This window comes from Balaenoptera borealis (genome assembly GCF_965194805.1).
Source record: "Balaenoptera borealis genome assembly, chromosome: 7".
Lineage (NCBI taxonomy): Eukaryota > Metazoa > Chordata > Mammalia > Artiodactyla > Balaenopteridae > Balaenoptera > Balaenoptera borealis.
The window spans coordinates 10,023,612-10,044,384 of NC_138864.1; the positions used below are offsets into that span (position 1 = coordinate 10,023,612).

A 20,773-nucleotide genomic window follows, 5' to 3' on the forward strand; every position below is an offset into this window, starting at 1 on the left:
GTATTTCAGATCAATGGAGAAAATAGGAATTATTTAATGCATAGTAATTGGATTATTGATTAACTAGTTAGAAAAAAGGCTCACTCAAAATTCATTTCAACATGGATTAAAGAGTAAAATTAAACTATAAAAAAGAAAATTGGAGTATACTGAATAAGTATGTGCTTGGAAGCATTCTGTATATTATGTGTATGGAAAGAGAATATAAAATATCAGTGAATTTAAGAAGCCAGGCTTGATTAGTAAAATGTAAGAAGAAATAGGCAAGATAAGAAGAAAGAGGTGGTGGAATAATTACGATCTCTTGATCATAAGAAGATAAGCCAAGAACATTCCAACAAGTGGGGAAACATCTGGCTAAGATGAAGCCACATCAGCACCACTGATAGTTGCTTAGGTTACTGGATACTCTCACCTTGCTAATGATATAATGCTATAATAATTAGCAAACCTACAACCAAATCATTCAAAGGCAATAAATAAACTATTAATCAGGAATGGAATGGCAAGTAGAGCTCCAGAGATCTCTGTGATCAGACCATTCTGAAAAATGCACTCTACTATCTAATATGGTAGCCGTAATCTGCTTCCCGTATCACATGCCTTAGGTGGGCCTGTGACCTGGCCTCTGCCATCTCAGCATGTTCCCACACCTCCTGAAACCAGGGACCATTTTAGTTCCATGAGCATCCATAGCCAACAAAGGACAGCCATGAAAGCACTCTCCTCCACAGTGGATGTTAGAGATATGCTCTCTTCCTAAAACTTTGAAAATCATACCTACCTTTAGAAGGTAGCAGCGTTTTACAAGCTCTCAGGGGACATAATTAAAGAGTGGGTGGGAAAGACACACATGAGAGAGGTACTTTAGCATATCAATTTCCTAAAGGAAAAATGACCCCTCCAATCAGTAAATAGGCACCAACTTTCTGTAAGTCAATTTGATAATAGACATCAACAATTTTGGCAGTATGCACATATTTTGACCCAGCAATTTTACTTTTTTTCATTGTGTTTTATTGTAGTAAAATACACATAAAATTTGCAATCTCAACCATTTTTAAGTGTACTGTTCAGTGGTATTAATTATATTCATAATGTTGTCCAACCATCACCACCATCCATCTTCAGAATGTTTTTCATCTTGTAAAATTGAAATTCTACAACCATTCAACAATAACTCCTCATTCATTTCTTCTCCTCCCAGTCCCTGGCAACCACCACTCTACTTTCTATCTCTATGAAGTGGAATCATACACTATTTATCTTTTTGTGACTGGCTTATTTCACTTAGCATAATATCTTCAAGGTTCATCTATGCTGTAGCATGTTTCAGAATTACCTTCCTTAAGGCTGAATTATATTCCATTGTACATATATAACACATTTTCTTTTCCACTCATCCATTGATGGATACTTGGGTTGTTTCCATGTTTTAGCTACTGTGATAATGCTACTAAGAACCTGGGTGTACAAATATCTCTTTGAGACCCTGCTTTCACATGGAAATTATATTTTTATTTTGGGGGAGGAAACACCATACTGTTTATCATGGTAGCTATACCATTTTACATTCCCACCAACAGTGTACAAGCGTTCCAGTTTCTCACCAACATTTGTTTTCTTTTTTTGATAGTGGCTATCATAGTGGGTGTGAGGTGGAAACTCATTGTAGTTTTGATTTGCATTTCCCTAATAAATAGTGATGTTGAACATCTTTTCATGTGCTTATTGGCCATTTGTATACCTACTTTGGGGAAATGTCTATCCAATTCCTTTGCCTATTTTTGAATCAGTTGTTTATTTTTGTGTTGTTGAATTTTAGGATTTCTCTATATATTCTGGATATTAATCGCTTATCAGATACCTAATTTGCAAATACTGTCTCCCATTCAGTGGGTTGCCTTTTTACTCTGTTGATAGTGTCTTTTGATGACAAAGTTTTAAATTTTTCAATAAATTCAATTTGTCTATTTTTCCTTTTGTTATCTGTGCCTTTGGTGTCATACCCAAGAAATCATTGCCAGATCCAGTATGCTGAAACTTTTGTCCTATGTAGTCTTCTGAAAGTTTTATTGTTCTAGGTTTTACATTTAGATCTTTGATCCACCTTGAGTTAATTTTTGTACATAGTTCTAGGTATCCAACTTCATAGTTTTACATGTGGTTATCCAGTTCTCCCAGCACTGTTTGTTGAAAAGATTGTCCTTTCCCCACTGAATAGTCTTGGCACCCTTGTCAAAAATCATTTGACCTAATATGCAAGGGCTTATTTCTGGACTTTATTCTATTCCATTGGTCTATATGTCTGTCTTTATACCAGTATCACATTGTTTTGATGACTGTAGTTTTGTAATAAGTTTGGAAATGAGGAAGTATGAGTCCTCTGGTTTTATTCTTTTTTTCAAGATTGTTTTGGCTATTCAGGGTCCCTTGAGATTTGAGGATGAGTTTTTCTATTTCCACAAAAAACATCATTGGGATTTTGATAGGGACTGCATTGAGTTACTATCTAATGGCTTTTCATTTCATGTTGCAGGACTCCCTTGAGCATTTCTTGCAGGGCAGGTCTAGTGGTCAACTCACTCAGCTTTGATTTATCTGGAAATGTCTTACTTTCTCCCTCAGTTTTGAAGGACAGTTTTGCCAGATGTAGGATCCTTGGTTGACTTTTTTTTTTATTTTTGGAACTTTGAATATATCAGTCCACTGGTTTCTGGCCTACAAAGTTTCTGATGAGAAATCTGCTGATAATCTTGTCAAGTACCCCTTGCGTTGATGATTCACTTCTCTTTCTGCTTTCAAGATTTTCTCTTTGTGCTTGGCTTTTGAAAGGCTGATTATAATTTGTACCAGTGGGTCTCTTTGATTTACCTTGTATGGAGTTTGTTGAGTTTCCTGGCTGTTTATATTAATGTTTTTCATAAAATTTGGGAAGCTGTCTTGCATTATTTCTTCAAATAGTCTCTCTGCTCTTTTTTCTCCTCTCCTTCAGAGACTCCGACAAGGTGTCTGTTGGTGTCCTTGATAATGTCCTGCAGGTCCTTCAGGCCCTGTTAACTTTTTTTCAATCTTCTTTCTTTCTGTTCCCCAGACTTAATCAATTTTATTGTCTTATCTTCAAGTTCACTGACTTTTTTCTTCTGTCTGCTCAAATCTGTCTTTGAATCCCTCTAGTGAATTTGTCATTTCAGTTATTGTATTTTTCAGCTCCAGAATTTGTTTTTGGTTTCTTTTTAAGTTTTGTATCTCTTCAGTGATATTTCCATTTTGTTCCTACATTATTTTCCTGACTTTCTCATATCTTCCTTTAGTTCTCTGAGCATCTTTAAGGTAATTGTTTTAAAGTTTTTATCTAAATAGATCTGCCATCAGGATTTTTTTCAGGAACAGTTTCTATTGATTTATTTTTTTTCCTTTGAGTGAGCCATGTTTTCCTATTTCTTTGTATGCCTTGTGATACTTTTGTTGAAAACTGGACGTTTGAATCTAATAATTTTAACTCTGGAAATCAGATTCTTTGCCTTCTCCATGCTCATTGTTATTTGTTATTGTTTTTGTTATTTAATTGTTGTTGGTTGTCTCTGTGTTGAGGATCAGTCTGAGGTGTAAACTCAAGGTCTTCTCTTAGCCTTTCTGGGCGTGTATAGTTACTTTCTAATTTTCCTTGTACATGCAGGTTTTTTTGAATGTCCTAGTCTTTCGTGTGTGGTTCCTAAAAGGAGAAAAAGATAAAAATGATAGGGTGGTGTGGAAAAGGTTCTGGTCTTTAAATATTCTGGAATTCACTTCAGTATGAGAAGGGGCTCACAACAGTGGTGGGAGATACAACAAATGGCTGCCCCCTCCTTTTCTTTACCTCTGTGATCAGAAGCAGCAATCAGCAATCAGAGCACAGACACCTGATGTCTGTGGACAGGGTCCTTTTCGCCACCCCTGGCTCTTGCAAGCTGTGTGCAGGCTGCTTCAGGAATGTGCACACAGCTGCCTGCCATGTGGTTGGGGAGGGGGAATGGGTGACTGCTACCGTGCTAAGCACTGAAATTGACTAATATTAACTGTGCTTTCTGGTCCGAGTCTTCCCCCCTGGAAGTTGCAAACCTTTAATAGACGCCAGACTTCCACAATAGTTACAGCAAACAGATTCTGCCAGTGCAGTCGTTGTCTAGGTGGGAAGACAGATTCTGGTGCTTCTTACTCCACCCTCTTCCCAGAATCCTCTGTTGTAATTTCACTCTTACTAATTTTTTAAATAAAATAATTGGAGCTATTTTAAAAGATGTTTGCCTAAGACTGGTCATAGCAATACTATTCATTATTGCAAAAAAAATGAAACAAGCTGTGCTTCCAAAAATAGAAAATGTTCAAATAAATTATGGCACACTCATAGAATACAATATTATGACATTAAAATTATGCTATAGATCAAGGTCATTATATAGAAAAATACATCATGTACATTGCTAATTTTACAAAAATCAGGTTAACTGGTTCACGAAACATTAAAAATAGTGTGATTGACTTTTTGTAAAATAAATATATGTCTGCGTGTGGGTGTGTGTGTGTGTGTGTGTGTGTGTGTGTGTATGTGTATATGTAACAGAGGCTCAGTAAATTGTAACTTTTTTTGCATGAGAACGTCAAAATCCACCTGTATTTGTTGTGCACGAGACACTTAATCGCATCGAGAAGAATCAATTGCATTTCCCTTGTCATTATTTAGCCGTAATTCAGGTTCTTATTGTAGAGGAACATTAGAACAGACATTTTGTTTCTGGTTTAGCACAGACTAAGAAATAGTTCTAAAATATTTTAGGAAAATCTCACTCATAACAATGTAAAAGTTAGAAGAATGGGCAAATCTGTAAAGGGGCCAAGAGAGTTCTTATGAGAAACGGAAGAGAAAATCCCTTTCTTCTTTTTTGAAGTTCAGCATTATGAGAAAATTCCCCATGGCTGAAGTCACCATGCAGGCAGCTACCAGAGGCCCTTTACAGAACACTCATGTGTGGGAAGTAGGAAAACAGATGGGCAAATTGGACTGAACACCAGGGCATTTGGTCCTGGGCAGCAGAGGGCCCAGGCTCAGCATCAGGCTAATGCTATTATCAATCTTCTGACTGACCCTGCTTATCACCCCTCTCTTAGTAACCCAACTCATTTTGGGGGGAAGGCACGGTTCTGAGTGCTGGGGAGACGGCAAAACCTATGAGGGCATGACTGTGTGTGTGAGTGTGTGTAGATACACTGAAGGAGTTCTGTGGTGAAGTATAACATGAGACAACAAGAGCAAAGGAGAAAGAAACCAAAATTGCAAACCGTAATTTTCTCAGAGTAATTGACCTCTCTGGCAGTGACTTCTGTGAACTTGCTGGCTTGTTTTTCTAGAACTTATTTTTCTGTGTGTTTTGGAGAAAGTTTGGAGCGAAGCCAGTTACACCATGGATTACTCTCCCTCTTCCTAATTTATGCAACACGTATAAGAAATAAAATTCAAAGTAATTTTTTCATGATCAGCTCACAAAATGGTTGAGGCAGCTTTTGGGCAAATGATCTGTATTGTTTATTCAGCTAATTGGTTTCTTTTCTCTCTTATTTCTGTATTTTGAGAGTATTTTTTCTTTCTGCAGGAATGTTTTGGGAATTTTTGCTGACTGCTTTTTGAAATTGAATCCTCTGGGAGCACTACCAGAGAGAGATAAGCCTCTAGGTTTCCACTTCAATAAATTTTATAGGTTTTGAAAAAATACACTCAGGACACCCCTCACGTCCCTGCTTTCTTGAGTGTGGGAGAATAATGCAGCGGAAGGTCCTTGCACAATGCACGTGTGCCCCCGGCATTGTCCTTGTTCCCTATGCTCGATGAATAATTGCCTAATGAACTCGTTCACCCAACAAGCATTAAGTGGTTACCTACAATATTCTAGATATTCTAGGTGCTGTGGATAAAGCAATAAATAAAGTTCCTCCTTTGATGTAGCTTATATTCTTGCCCCCCCAAAAGTGAACCAACAAAAAGATAAAATGGCAGCTGGTGAGAGAGAGGTACAGGGAGAATAAAGCAGGCTCAGCACAGAAGGAGTATGCTTTGCATGAGGGATTCAAGGAGCTATAAGCAGGCCAGCAAGGCAAGAGGAAGGTGAGTGTGAGGAGGAGTTGGGCCCCGGGCACCTGTCTTTTTGGGCGGTGATAAACCACTTTGCTGTTCTTGAAATAGCTGCAGAGCCACTTGAGAGATTTAAGCAGAGGACAGAGCGGATCGGACTTGTGTGTTCGAAGGCTCCTTCTTGCCAGTGTGTGGGGAACAGACTCTTGTCTCCCAGGTTGGTTCACTGACACTCTTTGTTCTGCTCTCTATCCTAAGAGGGATGGCAGGGAGGCCTGGGCTTTGTAGCTGCTCAGGATTTCAGTTAGGTTTAGCTTTGCTGCTTCCTGGCAGTGTTAGCCAGGAGAGGTTCCAGGAAAGATGGGGGACAGGCCGAGGGAGAAGCTAGGTCTTCCTCTCCCTCTTCGTCTCTTCCAGGCAGCCAGAATCCACTGTTCAGATCCTGCATGATTCTAGGTTTTTCTTACTACACTGGCTTTCGGAGTCTGGAAGCATCATCTCACCCGTTTGTGCCTGCAGCCCTCAAGGCATTTCCCCACAATCCCATTCACCTTCTCAGCCATCACTATGAAAGCAATTTCCTCTATAAAAGTCCCTCTATTTGAAGTACTTAGAGTAGTTATTATGGTCCTGTTAGACCTTGATGGATACAGAGGCAATTGCCTTAATTCAGGCAAGAAATGATCATGGTTGCACTAGGATTTAATGGCTAGAGACAGAAATAGAAAAATGGGAAAACAAACACAGCTCAGGGATCAAGGGGAAAACTTCCAAAAAGTTATAATTACTCTCAGAGAGATACAAAAATATACTATAAACATGAAAGAAGAACCAGACGCTATGATAAAAAGCAAAAGCAAGGCAAAACTATTTAAAATTGAAAACATGAGAGGTAAAACGAAGAATTCAATTCTATGGACTGAAGGTTTATATCCTCCCAAAACTCATAGGTTGAAGCCTTAACCCCTAATATTATGGTCCTAGGAGATGGGGCTTTGGGAGGAAATTAGGTTTACAGGAGGCCATGAGGGGGTTTAGATTAGTGTCCTTATAAGAAGAAGAAGACCAGAGCCTTATTTCTCCCCCCACCCCACCATGTGAGGACACAGCAAGAAGATGGCTGTCTGCAAACCACAAAGAAATTGACCATCAAATACCAGATCTGCCAGTCTGCAGGAATCATGATCTTGGACACCAGCTTCCAGAACAGTGAGAAACTGAGTTTGCTGTTTAAGCCGCCCAGTCTATGGTATTTTTGTTATGTAGCTTGAACTGACTAAAACAAAGGGATTGACAAGGAAGTCTAAGAAACTCCCAGAAAACAGATCAAAACAACAACAGAGACTAAAATTATCAAAGGGGGAAAATCAGGGACTAATCTAGACAGTGGAGAGGACATTATTGAACAAATAATACCATTTTTACTCAACTTTCAGATCTGTAGGAAAATGGCAGCTGCCCGATTTCAAATCTTCCCACACCCCCTCCCACACATGAGCAATTAAAAGCACACAGGGGCTACACGTTCAGCAGCACCAGGAAACAGAGACTGCCACAACCTTAAGACCAAATTCCAAATTCCACACAGCTTCCACCACCGCCAAGCCTTTGAGTGTGAAGAGCATGGAAGGGGTGATAAGAGAATGTGTATGAGCAGAGAGGAGCATGGGGGAAGCAGAAAAGCAAAACAAATCACCGAAAGCAGTGACAAAGTACTGAGCACTATCAGGGCCTGATAAATCACAGAGAAAGGCTTAGAATGACTGGGACTAGAATGGTAGCCATGAAGAATCAGCGCTTCCGTGGGAGAAGCAGCTTCATGGGAAAGGGTGGTGCCTCTTGGAAACATGCCAGAGAAGAGAAAGAAGAGACAGGAAGGGGAATGAAGTCTTCCGGTGGAAGAACGGTGTGTTCATGTCATATGTTCGAACAAAGTAGAAAGAATGCGGCTAAAATGGAAAGAGAGAGGGGAAAGCAGAATAAGATCATTAATTGTTCTACCGGTAATAAGTAGGAGTCAAGGATACCTCTAAACTATAGGTGAAATTGTAAAATGTTAACTAAGAAAAAGGATAAATTGGGAGCACAATAAAGAAAACTTCTAGATAATATATATTTTGCTCACTACCAAGTGAAATTATTTGAAAACAAGAAAGACATACCAAAGAGAGAAAAATCCCAGTAAAACACACACACCCTCATAACTGAATTCTGCCAGCAACCACGTGAGCTTAGATGGGACCCCAAGCTCTAGAAAGAACCACAACCCAACCAACACCTTGACTGCAGCCTGGGAGACCCTAAAACGAGCCACCACTGTGTTCCTGACCAGTGGAAACTAACTAGGAGATCTTGAAGTGTGGTTGTTTTAGAAATGTACAGGGAAATTAAAATAAAATAAAATAAAATAAAACTGATATTATTATGTGTACAAAAAATAATATTAATATACATGGAGTAATGATATTAACATATGTGGGAGAAAATTATGTAGAAATAAATAGGTAAAGAAATCAATTCATCAATCAGAAGTGAAGGGTAATTAACACTAACAATATGTTAAGGATTTTATAAGAAAGGAGAAATTTTTAACCATGTGGCTCAAAAGTACTTTTTTATTTTTTTAATTTTTTATAATATTTATAATATAATATTGATGTTGATTTAACCAAAAATTATAATTAACTATGTTAGGTGATGTGGCATGTAGGAGAGCAATACATGAAGTCCACACGTTAGGTCTAATATGAATAAACCAAGAAAAAGAATAAAGTATTTTTTAAAAAACACCAGTGGAAGCAGCCTAAGTGTCCATCCACAGAGGAATGGATAAAGAAGATGTGACACATATATAAAATGGAATATTACTCAGCCGTAAAAAGGAACGAAATAGTGCCATTTTTAGAGACATGGATGGACCTAGAGACTGTCATACAGAGTGAAGTAAGTCAGAAAAACAAATATTGTATATTAACTCATATATTTGGAATTTGAAAAATTGGTATAGACGATCTCATTTACAAAGCAGAAATAGAGACACAGACATAGAGAACAAACGTATGGATATCAAGGGGGAAGAAGGGGTGGGATGAACTGGGAGATTGGGATTGACATATATACACAACTATGTATAAAACAGATAACTAATGAGAACCTACTGTATAGCACAGGGATCTCTACTCAATGTTCTGTGGTGACCTAAATGGGAAGGAAATCTAAAAAAGAGGGGATATGTGTATACGTATAGCTGTTTCACTTTGCTATACAGTATAAACTAACACAGTATTGCAAAGCAACTATACTCCAATAAAAAAAATTTTTTTAATAAAAATTAAAAAAATAAAAAATACCAGTGGAATCGGCTAGAGGAGTTGAAGTGGATCACACCTTGGGAACAGGTCTGAGTGGAGGGAAGAGGTAAGATGAAGTACCACTGTTTTTAATAAGACATTACAACACTTTTGCTTGAACTGCAGGCGGATGAATTTTTCATTACATTTGGGGTTAAGCAGCTATGCTAGAGCCGCCTTGTAATGGTTCACTTTCATGACTTACACTTTCAGGTTTATATTTACATTTTCATAATTTTACATTTTACATTTTCCAGCATCTGGCATGCCAGTTAGTAAACAGCCATTATTAAAAGGTGAATTATTTAAACTTACACGTAAATAAATTATACTTAAAAGGTAATAAATACTTAGAACTCATCACTTCCTAGTTACTTCACTATTGGTATGCTTTACTACTGGTACACTTCGGGGTTATTTATGTCTGTCTGACTTGATGACGGAAACTCTGCTACAGAGTATCTCTGCCCAACTCCTCACTCCTGATGTCACGCTGACGGTCTAAATTGGCGCTGGTGGAAGTATTCACAGCATGGAAATTAGCAGATGCTTCATTTCAGAGCTTGATTTATGGCATTTTTATTGTCTAAACATCATAAATTGATGAATAACATGTTAAGAATGAAAATTTAAATTTTGCCCTGTCTGTAGCTGCTATATTGTGAACAGCACAAAATGTCTTAAGAAATATTCATCCAGTATTTGAAAACTACTATTTAATTCTTCAAAGAAACTCCCATGAGGGCAGTTCCAGCACACAACTTCACTGTTTCACTCTTGACTTTTACTTGTTAACACAAATGAAAACTGATCAACCAACATTCACGTCACAACTATGCTCACTTGTCAATTGCAAACGTAAACTGGCTGCTGACACAATAGTTCGGCAAATTATCAGTGAAAGCCTTCTGTGAGAGTCAATTGACTATCTGGAATTTACAATAAAGAATATTGGACACTCTATTATTATTTGTAAATTAATGCTACACATCCTTTATATCAATAGAATCTATAATAAACTTTTGTACGTAGATAATGCATACTTCTTTCTTATTCAGAAAGCCAGTTGTTAAAATATACTAGCACATTAATGAGTTAAAGTATAATTCATTGAGCTCTATTACAAGAAGTCTGTGTTTCCTCACTTTTCTCCATCTAGAATTATGAATAATTTTAAATAAATTTAAATAAATAAATTGGTACCACCTTTTCCAAAATTAAAAAATATGAGACTCCAGGTTGAAAGTGGCCCACAAAAGATCAAACACAATAAATGGATGCTGACATAGACCAAGTCCTTAAAAGCAACTTGCCTTATGTTTTAAGAGCCTTGAAAATTTTACTCAATTTTACTCAAAAATTTTACCAAATAATTATACATTTAAACACATTTCACAATGGAAATTATTAGAAACATGAACAATATCTACATAATAAGATACTCATATTATTATTTGCAAAAGCAAAAATTGTGAGATGAATATTTAAATTAAGTGTTAAAGTAATTATAATACACCTATGTGATAATGAGATTTGCAGATAGTTTTTATGAAATTAGACTCATTTATAGTATAATATTAGCAATGCATAAAAATAATGTATAAAACTCAAATATGCAAAGAAAAATGAATAGAATTTTTTGGAAAAAGTATCAACATATTTATTATTATTATTGGAATATATGGGTTTTTTTAATTTTTGCATCTTTTCACATATCAGTGATTTCCAAATTTCTCCACTAGCACTTTCATAATGAAGAAAGTATAAGGATAACATAGAAATATTACAAAAGGAAATTGAGTAGGACATTATTAGACCCTTGGAGACAGAATTTGCTATATTCAGAGACCATGAAATGATGAAAGAAATTAGATAAATAGGCAAAAGACATAATCTAGTGATTCATATTTTATAAGAATATGATATAGTAAACAAGCACATGGGAAAATGCCCAATCTCAGATAGGAGCAAAAAAGAAAAGCAGTGTAAAATTAGTAAAATAAAGAATAAGACAATATATGGACAAATTGAAATGAAACAGTAACTTAAAAATCTTTGGAGTAAAAATTGGAATGAGGCCTTTTGAAAGTATATATATGCATTGTGTGTGTATGTGCGTGTATGCGTTTGCATGCATAAGCACAGACATATACATATATATACACACCCATCATTCCTAGTCATTGATGGAACAACTTCAGCTCTAGATTTCTACACTAAGCACCCAATTCCAAAACAGATAATGCTTTCTCACAATGCAAACCAAAATATACTAACAGGAAAAACCAAAAATATATAACAGGAAAATGGCAGGTTGAATCACACACACACACACACAAACATACACAGACATATTCACATATGACAGAAATACTATACACCCAGTTAAAACTGTGTTTAAAATTTTTGATTAAAAATATTTATATCTGAATGGGGAAAAGTATACAGTTTTATATAAAGTTAAACAAAGCACAAAATTTTACAACCATGTAAATAAAAAAATAATAGTTAATATTCATTAAATACTGTATGTTGAACACTGCTCAATGCTTCATACATTTAATTTTGTTCAATCCTCACAACTCTATGAGTAGGTAAAGTATTGCCCCAATCTTATAGGTTTTGGAGCTTCATAAACTAAAAATACATATAATAAAAATTGAAATATAACAAATGTTAAAAAAGGATTATGCTTTAGATTATGAGTTTTTCTTATTTTTACTTTTCTGTATTTTTTGCACATCTATAAATGAGAATCTATTGTTTTTTGTAACTGGGATAAAAAGCAATGCCCTTTATTTTTTAAACAGGTCAAATAAATACAGTGAACAAACAATAGGAAAATGTTTGATCTCAGATACTAGCAACAAAGAAAAACAAGTGGAGAGGACATGAATAGTGTAACTGTACATTAAAACACATGACTTGATCAGGAAGGTCAAGAACAATTATATATTGAAATATCATTGATATAATATTTTTAATGCCTATCAACTGTGTAAAAATATTTAAGGTACATCCAAACAAGGTAACTTCCAAATCAAGCAAAAATAAAACTTTAAAAATCTAAAAAGAAAATCTACAAGTAATAGAATATTTACCAGATCTGTATCATGAGAGCAATCTCTGCTTTGAAGCAGTAGAAGAAATCACAGTGGGATAAACTAATGTATTTGAACATAAAATATTTACAAGCTACAGAAGGAAGAAAAAAAAACAACCTAAAAAGCAACAGATTAGAAAACATTTTTAATATTACAATTGGGAAAGAATCATATTTTTTAAATGTAATTTTATATTTTTAATTGATCTTTATATTAACATCCCATTAGGTATCTGGGGAAAGATTAAAATATTTCACACAATACTGTATAGAGGTTTACAAATAATAAACAAAACATGAGAGAATATGATCCTAAATAATAACCAAAAATGTTAATTAGAGCAATAGCTGAGAATCTTTCACTTACTTAATAGCAAAAAATATAGTATAAAAATGATATAAACACCCAACGGATGTAATTATATTGAAACTAGATTATCATGGCTCACTTCAAATTTTACAGTGTTTTAAGAAAATGTGTTAGCACAAAACAATCTCACATCATTTGATTCTCTACTTCCAGGTAGAGGACTTTGATTTTATGGATTTATTCTAAACCCAGTAAATTTAGTCTCTCATGCTCTTCTCACAGCCACTGTGAAAAATAGGTATTACAATCCCCATTTGGCAAAAGAGAAAGTTACGGCTCAGAGCAGTGGAGTAAGTCGTCCAATGCACTTATCAGAACTTTATTTCTGCTTCGGGAGATGATGTTTCTTCCACTGATAACACGCAGTCAGCAGACCGCAGGCAGTCACGAGGGATGGACGGAGCTGCAAGCACCACTCCTTGTATCTGTTAGGTCCGCCTGCCTGCGTGGATTCGCACGGTTTATCACTTACAGCAGAAACCAACCAGCTTGGCGTCAGTTCCCCACGTCCTTAGTTCCACGGACGACACTGAACCAGAGGGTCCAGATGACAAGCAGCATGCGGGTCACTGGCCGCCGAAGAGCCCATTCTAACTGCGGCCACGTGGTTTATAGCTGCAGCTGTACCCAAGGGGCATGCGGAGGAAGTGCAGCGCTTTAGTGACACCGGGGTGCAGATGACAGGCACCTCCCGCGAGGTAGGGAGGGAGATGGACAACTGCCTTTGACAGCGGCTTAGGGCGGCTTGTCTCCCTGTGCTCCAGAGCTGTTACCCGGCGTCCCGCAAGTCGTGAGTCTGGCCGTGGCTAAGCCTCCCTTCCCGTGTGACCGTGTGGAGATGGCAAGATCATCAGGGCACTGCAGCAGAGCTCCTCGTTTTGCTTTTATCTGTCTCCTTTGTGCCTGCTTTTCCCTTAGTGATCCATGTTCTACTGTCGTTCTCCCCTGGGATAGCCATCTTTCCAGTACTGCCTCCAAAATCAAGAGTGGGACCCATATCCATTTAGGACCTCTGGGGCTGACTGTGCAGAGTGTAAGCGCTACCGGGATGGCAGGTTGACGGGGCCAGGCTGCTGGCAAGGCTACCAGACATCCCTGAGGGCCACCTGCAGGGCTGGAAGGAGCTGCAGGTGTGAATCAAATAGAATCACAGCCAACAATATATCCAATGAGGGGTTAATATCCAAAATCTAATACAAAGAATTCATACAACTCAACATCAAAAAAAGAAACAACCCGACTGAAAAATGAACAGACTTTTTTCCAAAGAAGACATGCAGATGGCCCACAGGCACATGAAAAGATGCTCTACGTCACTTGTTATCAGGAAAAGGCAAATCAAAACCACAATGAGATATCACCTCACACCTGTCAGAATGGCTATTATCAAAAAACAACAAATAACAAGTGTTAGTGAGGATGTGGAGAAAAGGGAACCTTTGTGCACTGTTGGTGGGATTATAAATTGGTTCAGCCACTTTGGAAAATCGTATGGAGATACCTCAAAAAATTAAAAATAGAACTACCATATGATTCTGCAATTCCACTCCTAGGTATTTACCCAAAGGAAATGAAAACACTAATTAGAAAAGATATGTGCGCCCCTGTGTTCATTGCTGCATTATTTATAATAACCAAGGTATGGAAGCAACCTAAGTGTCCATTAATAGATGAATCGATAAAGATGATGTGGTACATATATACAATGGAATATTACTCAGCCATAAAAAAGAATGAAATAATGCCATTTGTGACAACATGGATGGACCTAGAGGGTATTATGCTAAGTGACATAATTCAGACAGAGAAAGACAAATACAGTATGATCTCACTTATATGTAGAATGTAAGAAACAAAACAAATGCACAAACATAACAAAACAGAAACAGAGTCATGGATACAGAGAACTAACAAGTGGTTTCCAGAGAGGAGGGAAAGGAGAAGAGAAATAGGTGAGGGAGATTAAGAGGTGCAAACTTGCAGCTGAAAAATAAATGAGTCACAGATATGAAATGTGCAATATGGAGAATACAGTCAATAACTATATAATATCCTTGTATGGTGGCAGATGGTAACTAGACTTACCGTGTGGTCATTGTGAAATGTATAGAAATATCGAATCACTATGCTTTGTAACAGAAACTAACATAGTGTTATAGGTCAATTATACTTCAAAAACAAACAAACAAACAACCTCATAGAGGAAGAGATCAGACTTGTGATCACCAGAGGCAGAGGTTGGGGGGAGGGGGAATTGGATGAAAGCAGTCACAAGGTACAAACTTCCAGTTATAAGATAAATAAGTACAACATAATAAATATAATTAACACTGCTGTATGCTATATGTAAAAGTTGTCAAAAGAATAAATCCTGAGTTCTCATCACAAGGAAAAATATTTTTCTACATCTTTAGTATTGTATCTATATGATACAAATCTCTCCTTCTTATAAGGGCACCAGTCAGTGGATTAGGGCCCACCCCAATTCATTATGACCTCATCCTAACTTGATTACAGCTACAAACAATTTATTTCCAAACACTGGGATTCGGAACTGTATGTGCCGGGTGGCAGGATCGGATCCCAGGTGTCCTCAAGAAGCTAGAATGAAGGAGTGTAGGATCGGATCCCAGGTGTCCTCAAGAAGCTAGAATGAAGGAGTGTTGATAACAGCATTAATTTTAAAAGGGGCAAATGACAAGTGCTTTACTTCAGTTACCAAACCTCAGGTCTGGGAGGGCTGCCCCGGGCCTGAAGTCCGTGAACCCTGCCAAGGGCAGGGACCTCACCGCTACCCGAAACAATCTGTGATCCACCTTTTTCAGCAGCTCTAATAAATTTAAAAAAATTTTTGTCATTAGTACATTATCTGTGTCCCCGCCTCACCTTTCTTCTGGCCCTCCGACACCACATGTGACGCCTTCTTTCTTTGTGCCAACCCCCCAGTTTAAAGACAGCTGAGCGTCCTCTTCCCGAGGCTGAGAAGCCCCCTCCCTGCAACCAGCTGATGGCTCCTGTCACACTTTGTCACTTGCCCAAGGGACCCCATGCTTCCCAAGCAGCCCCCCGACCACTCGAGTGCTCTGATTCTATTTATTTTATTTTTAATTTTTTTCTTCCAGTTTTATTGAGATATAGTTTACATACAGCACTGTATAAGTTGAAGGTGTACAGCATAATGATTTGACCTGCATACATCATGAAATGATGATCACAAGTTTTGTGAACATCCATCACTCATATAGAGATTTGGACACACACACACAGAACGTCATGGGTGATGGTTGATTTTAGGTGTCAAGTTGACTGGGCCACAGGGCGCTCAGGTATTTGATCAAACATTATTCTAGGGTGTCTGTGAGGGTGTTTTGGATGAGATTAACATTTAGGTAGGTAGGCTGAGTAACGTATTGCCCTCCCCAATGCAGGTGAGCCTCACCCAATCAGTTGAGGCCCTGACTAGAACAAAAAGGCTGTCCCTCACCGAGTAGGGGGGAATTTTTCCTGCCTGATTGCCTGGAATTGGGACGTTGGCTTTTTTCCTGCAATCTCTGGCTCCATCCTCACATGGTGCAGCAGTCAGAGTCCTCCAGAGAAACAGAACCAACAGGATGTGTATGCATAAAGGGACTTATTACAAGGAATTGGTTCCTATAATTATAGAGGCTGGCAAGGAGACTCAGGAGAGTCGATGGTTTAGTCCAGTCTGAAGGCTGGCAGGCTTGAGACTCAGAACAGCCTAAGTTTCAGTTTGGGTCTGAACGCAGATAAGCAAAAAAACTTCCCTGAAAATAAATTCTCTTTAATTTTTCAGTGACTTAGTGATTTCTCATCCTCAGCTTCATATTTCTATTTGCCCTGGTATCTCCTTTGCTCCCTCTGTCTCTCTCTCTCTCTCTCTGCCGCTCTCTCTGTCTCTCTCTCACATACACACACTCTCATTGCTTCTCTTCATACATATGGCGATTTTATTTCCTGTTGAATGCTCTAATTTCACCATCAAATTCAGCCATCACCCAACTATCTCTCTTTTGCATCCACTTCATCAGAAGGCAAGAGGTAGATTGCAAATAAAATATTTATTTATTCTTTTTACACTTAGTTCTCTATTCCATATCAAAATTATTTCAGTGTATGGTAGAAGTGAGTATCTATCTTTTTTTAGTTCAAATACTTGGTCAGTTTTTCCAAATCCCTGTACTGAATAGCCTCTCTCTTCATCTTTTGTTTTATGCACAGTACTTATATAAACCAGGATTCTTTTAGGTCTGTTTCCTTACAATAGCTTGTCTGCTGGTTCTTGTACTACCATCTTATTGTTTTAATTTTTAATATTGGCTTAGCTAGTCTCATCTGTTTATTTTCCAAAGACCTTTAGAAATATTGAATCAGGGTTAAAATTAGATTCAAATTGCATTAAACCAACAAATCATTTAGATCCAATGATAGTGGTGTCTAATTTATAATATTTGATTTTTTCAGCCACAAACTATTTCTTTCAATTTGTCTTATTCTTTTCAGTAATAATTTTTACTCACACATTTCTTATTCTTGGAGAGTATAGGCTTGTGCTGCCATTGTTATTTTTCCAGTACACTTTATATCTGGCCATTCTATTCATTAGCCGTTTTACAAATGTTTATTGATCATGGACCAAGTGACAGGCACTGTATGTAATAGGTGCTGATGAACAAGACAAATATTTTTTGAAGAGAGTTCAGATGTGCTCTGGCATGTATAACAGGAGTGCTTACCTAATCTCAAGACATGTCTTAATGCAATGATGCTTAAACTAACTTATCTCAAATGGACCCCTAGGTGGCATTTTTGAAATCCGCATGGGTAATTGTAGTTGTCACAATACATGGGGTGCCTCTAACATTTTGTGCAGTGTGGTTTCTTACTGACATTTTGTATTCAAGGAAGTCTAGTCACTAAGTACAAGGATGACAAAACCAGATTGGAGGCCATGAGGGGGTGTAGATAGAAGTAACTGAGGATTTCTGGAATGAGCATATGGATATCTAATATTAAAACTCAGGAAAAGCTATAGTAATTGTAAGTAGGCACCACTGGCACAGGGATAAACAGAGCAATAAAATGACCAAGTACACAGTGGATTCCTGTAGAGTATAAAGGTGTCATTTTTAATTAGTGGGGGAAATATGATTGATCAATCATGCTGAGATAATCATCTAACAGTATGGAAAAATTAAATTTGATTTTTCCCCTTAGAACCAAATTCATCCAAATGAATCCTAAATAGATTAGAAACTCAAATGGAAAAAAAACATACAAGGGCAAGAATACAGATAAGTATAATAAAATATTTTTAATTTTTGAAATAGAGAACTTATTTTAAAGCATATTATCAAAGAAAAAAGTTCAAAGGAAAAGATTGATAGTTTTGACAATTTAAAAATTTGAATGTCAAAAATACATCATATTTGAACTGGATATTGGGTGATATAAAATTGTTAATTTTATTAAGTGTAGCAAATGGTATATGGTTATACATATATACATTTTATTTATATAATTCAATATTTTTACAGATATATTTGGAAGTATTTAGGGGTGATGTATTATGATTTCTGCAATTCATTTGCCAATGGTTTAGGGAAATATATAGAGAACACACCAAATAAATAGGGAAAACTGTTCAAAGTTGTGAAGACAGGTAGAGACTATACAAGTATTCATTGTGTTAGTTCAGTGCTTCTGGATGTTTGAAAATATTAACAGTAGAGTTTTGGGAAAATACACTGTAAACAAAATTAAAAGGCAAATTATACACTGAAAAATGTTATTTGCAACTTACTGTGCCAGAGAACCAAAAGAAATCTTGCCTTAGCATGAAAAGTTTTGGCCATTTACCATAAGAAAAATTTGTCCTTCCTTCCTCCAGGAAAAATCTTGGAAACTGACATCAGAGGACTGCTATACCACCAGACTCATATAGAAGTTATAACCAACAGAAAAAACAGAAGTATGAGGTAAAAGTAATTATAGCTTGCTCTGTATCAGAAAATGTTCTCATGCTGGCTCTGCTGTGTTTCTGCTGGAGTGTAAAGGAAGTGCAACTTTGTACCCAGTAGAGAACGAAAAAGCTGTAATAGGATACCATCACTGGCAATCATCCCACAAACTAAAGAGGGAGGTGTGTCCCTCACCCAGGGAAAATGTAGTGACTAGATTGTGTCCACAAAGGTTTAACAACTGACCAGCCTCATCTTTGTCCTCATCTCGTAAGATACAATGGATCTAGGGAACAGATCAAAGAAATATACCTTGCCAACAGAAAGCTGGAGATCCACTGCAGATTGAATTCAATCATAACTACTATTTGTCCAGAAAGTAAAGGGGACTTAAAAATATAAAAACAAAAAAAACCTCTTCTGACTAATGTCACCCTCTTGAATTCTCTCTGGCTGTTACAGAGACTCAATGAATAAACTAAGAGAAGGCAGTCTCCTCTAATCTTTGGTGTGGAATCCCCTGAAACACAGATAGGACATAGAAAAGGTTAACTTTGTAAAAAATATATAAAGAGCTCTTACAAACCAAGAAGAAAACTATTTTTTAAGAATAGAAACGTAGGGGCTTCCCTGGTGGTGCAGAGGTTGAGAATCTGCCTGCCAATGCAGGGGACACGGGTTCGGGCCCTGGTCTGGGAAGATCCCACATGCCGCGGAGCAACTAGGCCCATGAGCCACGATTACTGAGCCTGCGCGTCTGGAGCCTGTGCTCCGCAGCGGGAGAGGCCGTGATAGTGAGAGGCCCGTGCACCGCGAAGAGGGGTGGCCCCCGCTTGCCACAACTAGAGAAAGCCCTCGCGCAGAAACGAGGACCCAACATAGCCAAAAATAAATAAATAAATTTAAAAAAAAAAAGGCATACATTCTTGAAAGGATGATAATATATAGCAATAGACATTTCTTATATACTATTCATATATGACAGTTGTAGACATAAATTTGAAAAAGGCATTTGGAAAACTATCTTTAGCAGGAAAAAGTCATGAATGTGCATAAATATGCATCTATGTAAAGCAATAGCTGATTAGTGAAATAAATTCCGGTACATTCCTAAGATGCAGTCAAGAAAATAAAGTTGAATTAAGATATTTGTAATTTAAGCAAGTAAATACGTATAAACTCTGATTCTAATTTTAATTTTCATGTGTAGGCAAAGAAAAAACTTTGAAGGTAGTCACATCAAGTCCCCTCTGTAGTGGAATTCTGAGACATCACCCCTTTTTTATGGTGTGTTTATTCATTTTCTATGAGTATGAATAACTTTCATAATTTAAAAAGAAAAAAATGATGTGAAAACAGGGGCTCATGCAGCTACCCTCACTTAACAAAAATCAAATTGGTGATTAATGGTAAAACCAAAATTCGAACATGTATGGTTTTCCCTCTAAAGTCCATGGTTTTATTACTATGACATTTAACTAGCTGGTTGAAAAAATATATATTAAACAGTGGAGCCAGAATGTACAAGACTCTTGAGAGCACACAGGGTGGCCTTCCTGGGTGGATGGATTAGAAGTGTCCCCTTCCTCCTGGACGATCCTGCTCGGTGCCAAGGCCCCCAGCTCTGACCCGTGGACGCCCCAGCTGGCACCTTTGTGCTATACACACTGTACCACCAGTGGGCTTGGGAACAGGAGAGACCTGCAAGGTCATTCAAAGGACACTGGATTTAAGATTTACAATCTCTTCAAGTTCCCCGTTCCCTCAGAAAATAGTAGCAGAAAATAAGTCAGAACTTCACTGGCACCAAGTAAGATTCTCCTGAACTCTGGGGGAGCAAAGTTCTTTATCATATGAAGTGTTAAT

General features: G+C 37.4%; 2 long non-coding RNA genes across 2 annotated transcripts in view; both read right to left on the reverse strand.

Annotated features, from left to right (window-relative positions):
- LOC309632312 overlaps window positions 1-20,773 on the reverse strand; it is a 1,044,736-nt gene that overhangs the window by 646,731 nt on the left and 377,232 nt on the right. The window lies entirely within an intron of this gene.
- LOC309632314 overlaps window positions 1,304-20,773 on the reverse strand; it is a 33,702-nt gene continuing 14,232 nt past the window's right edge. The window contains exon 2 of the long non-coding RNA XR_014246856.1: window positions 1,304-3,715. This is a non-coding gene — a long non-coding RNA (uncharacterized lncRNA). The remainder of the gene's footprint in view (window positions 3,716-20,773) is intronic.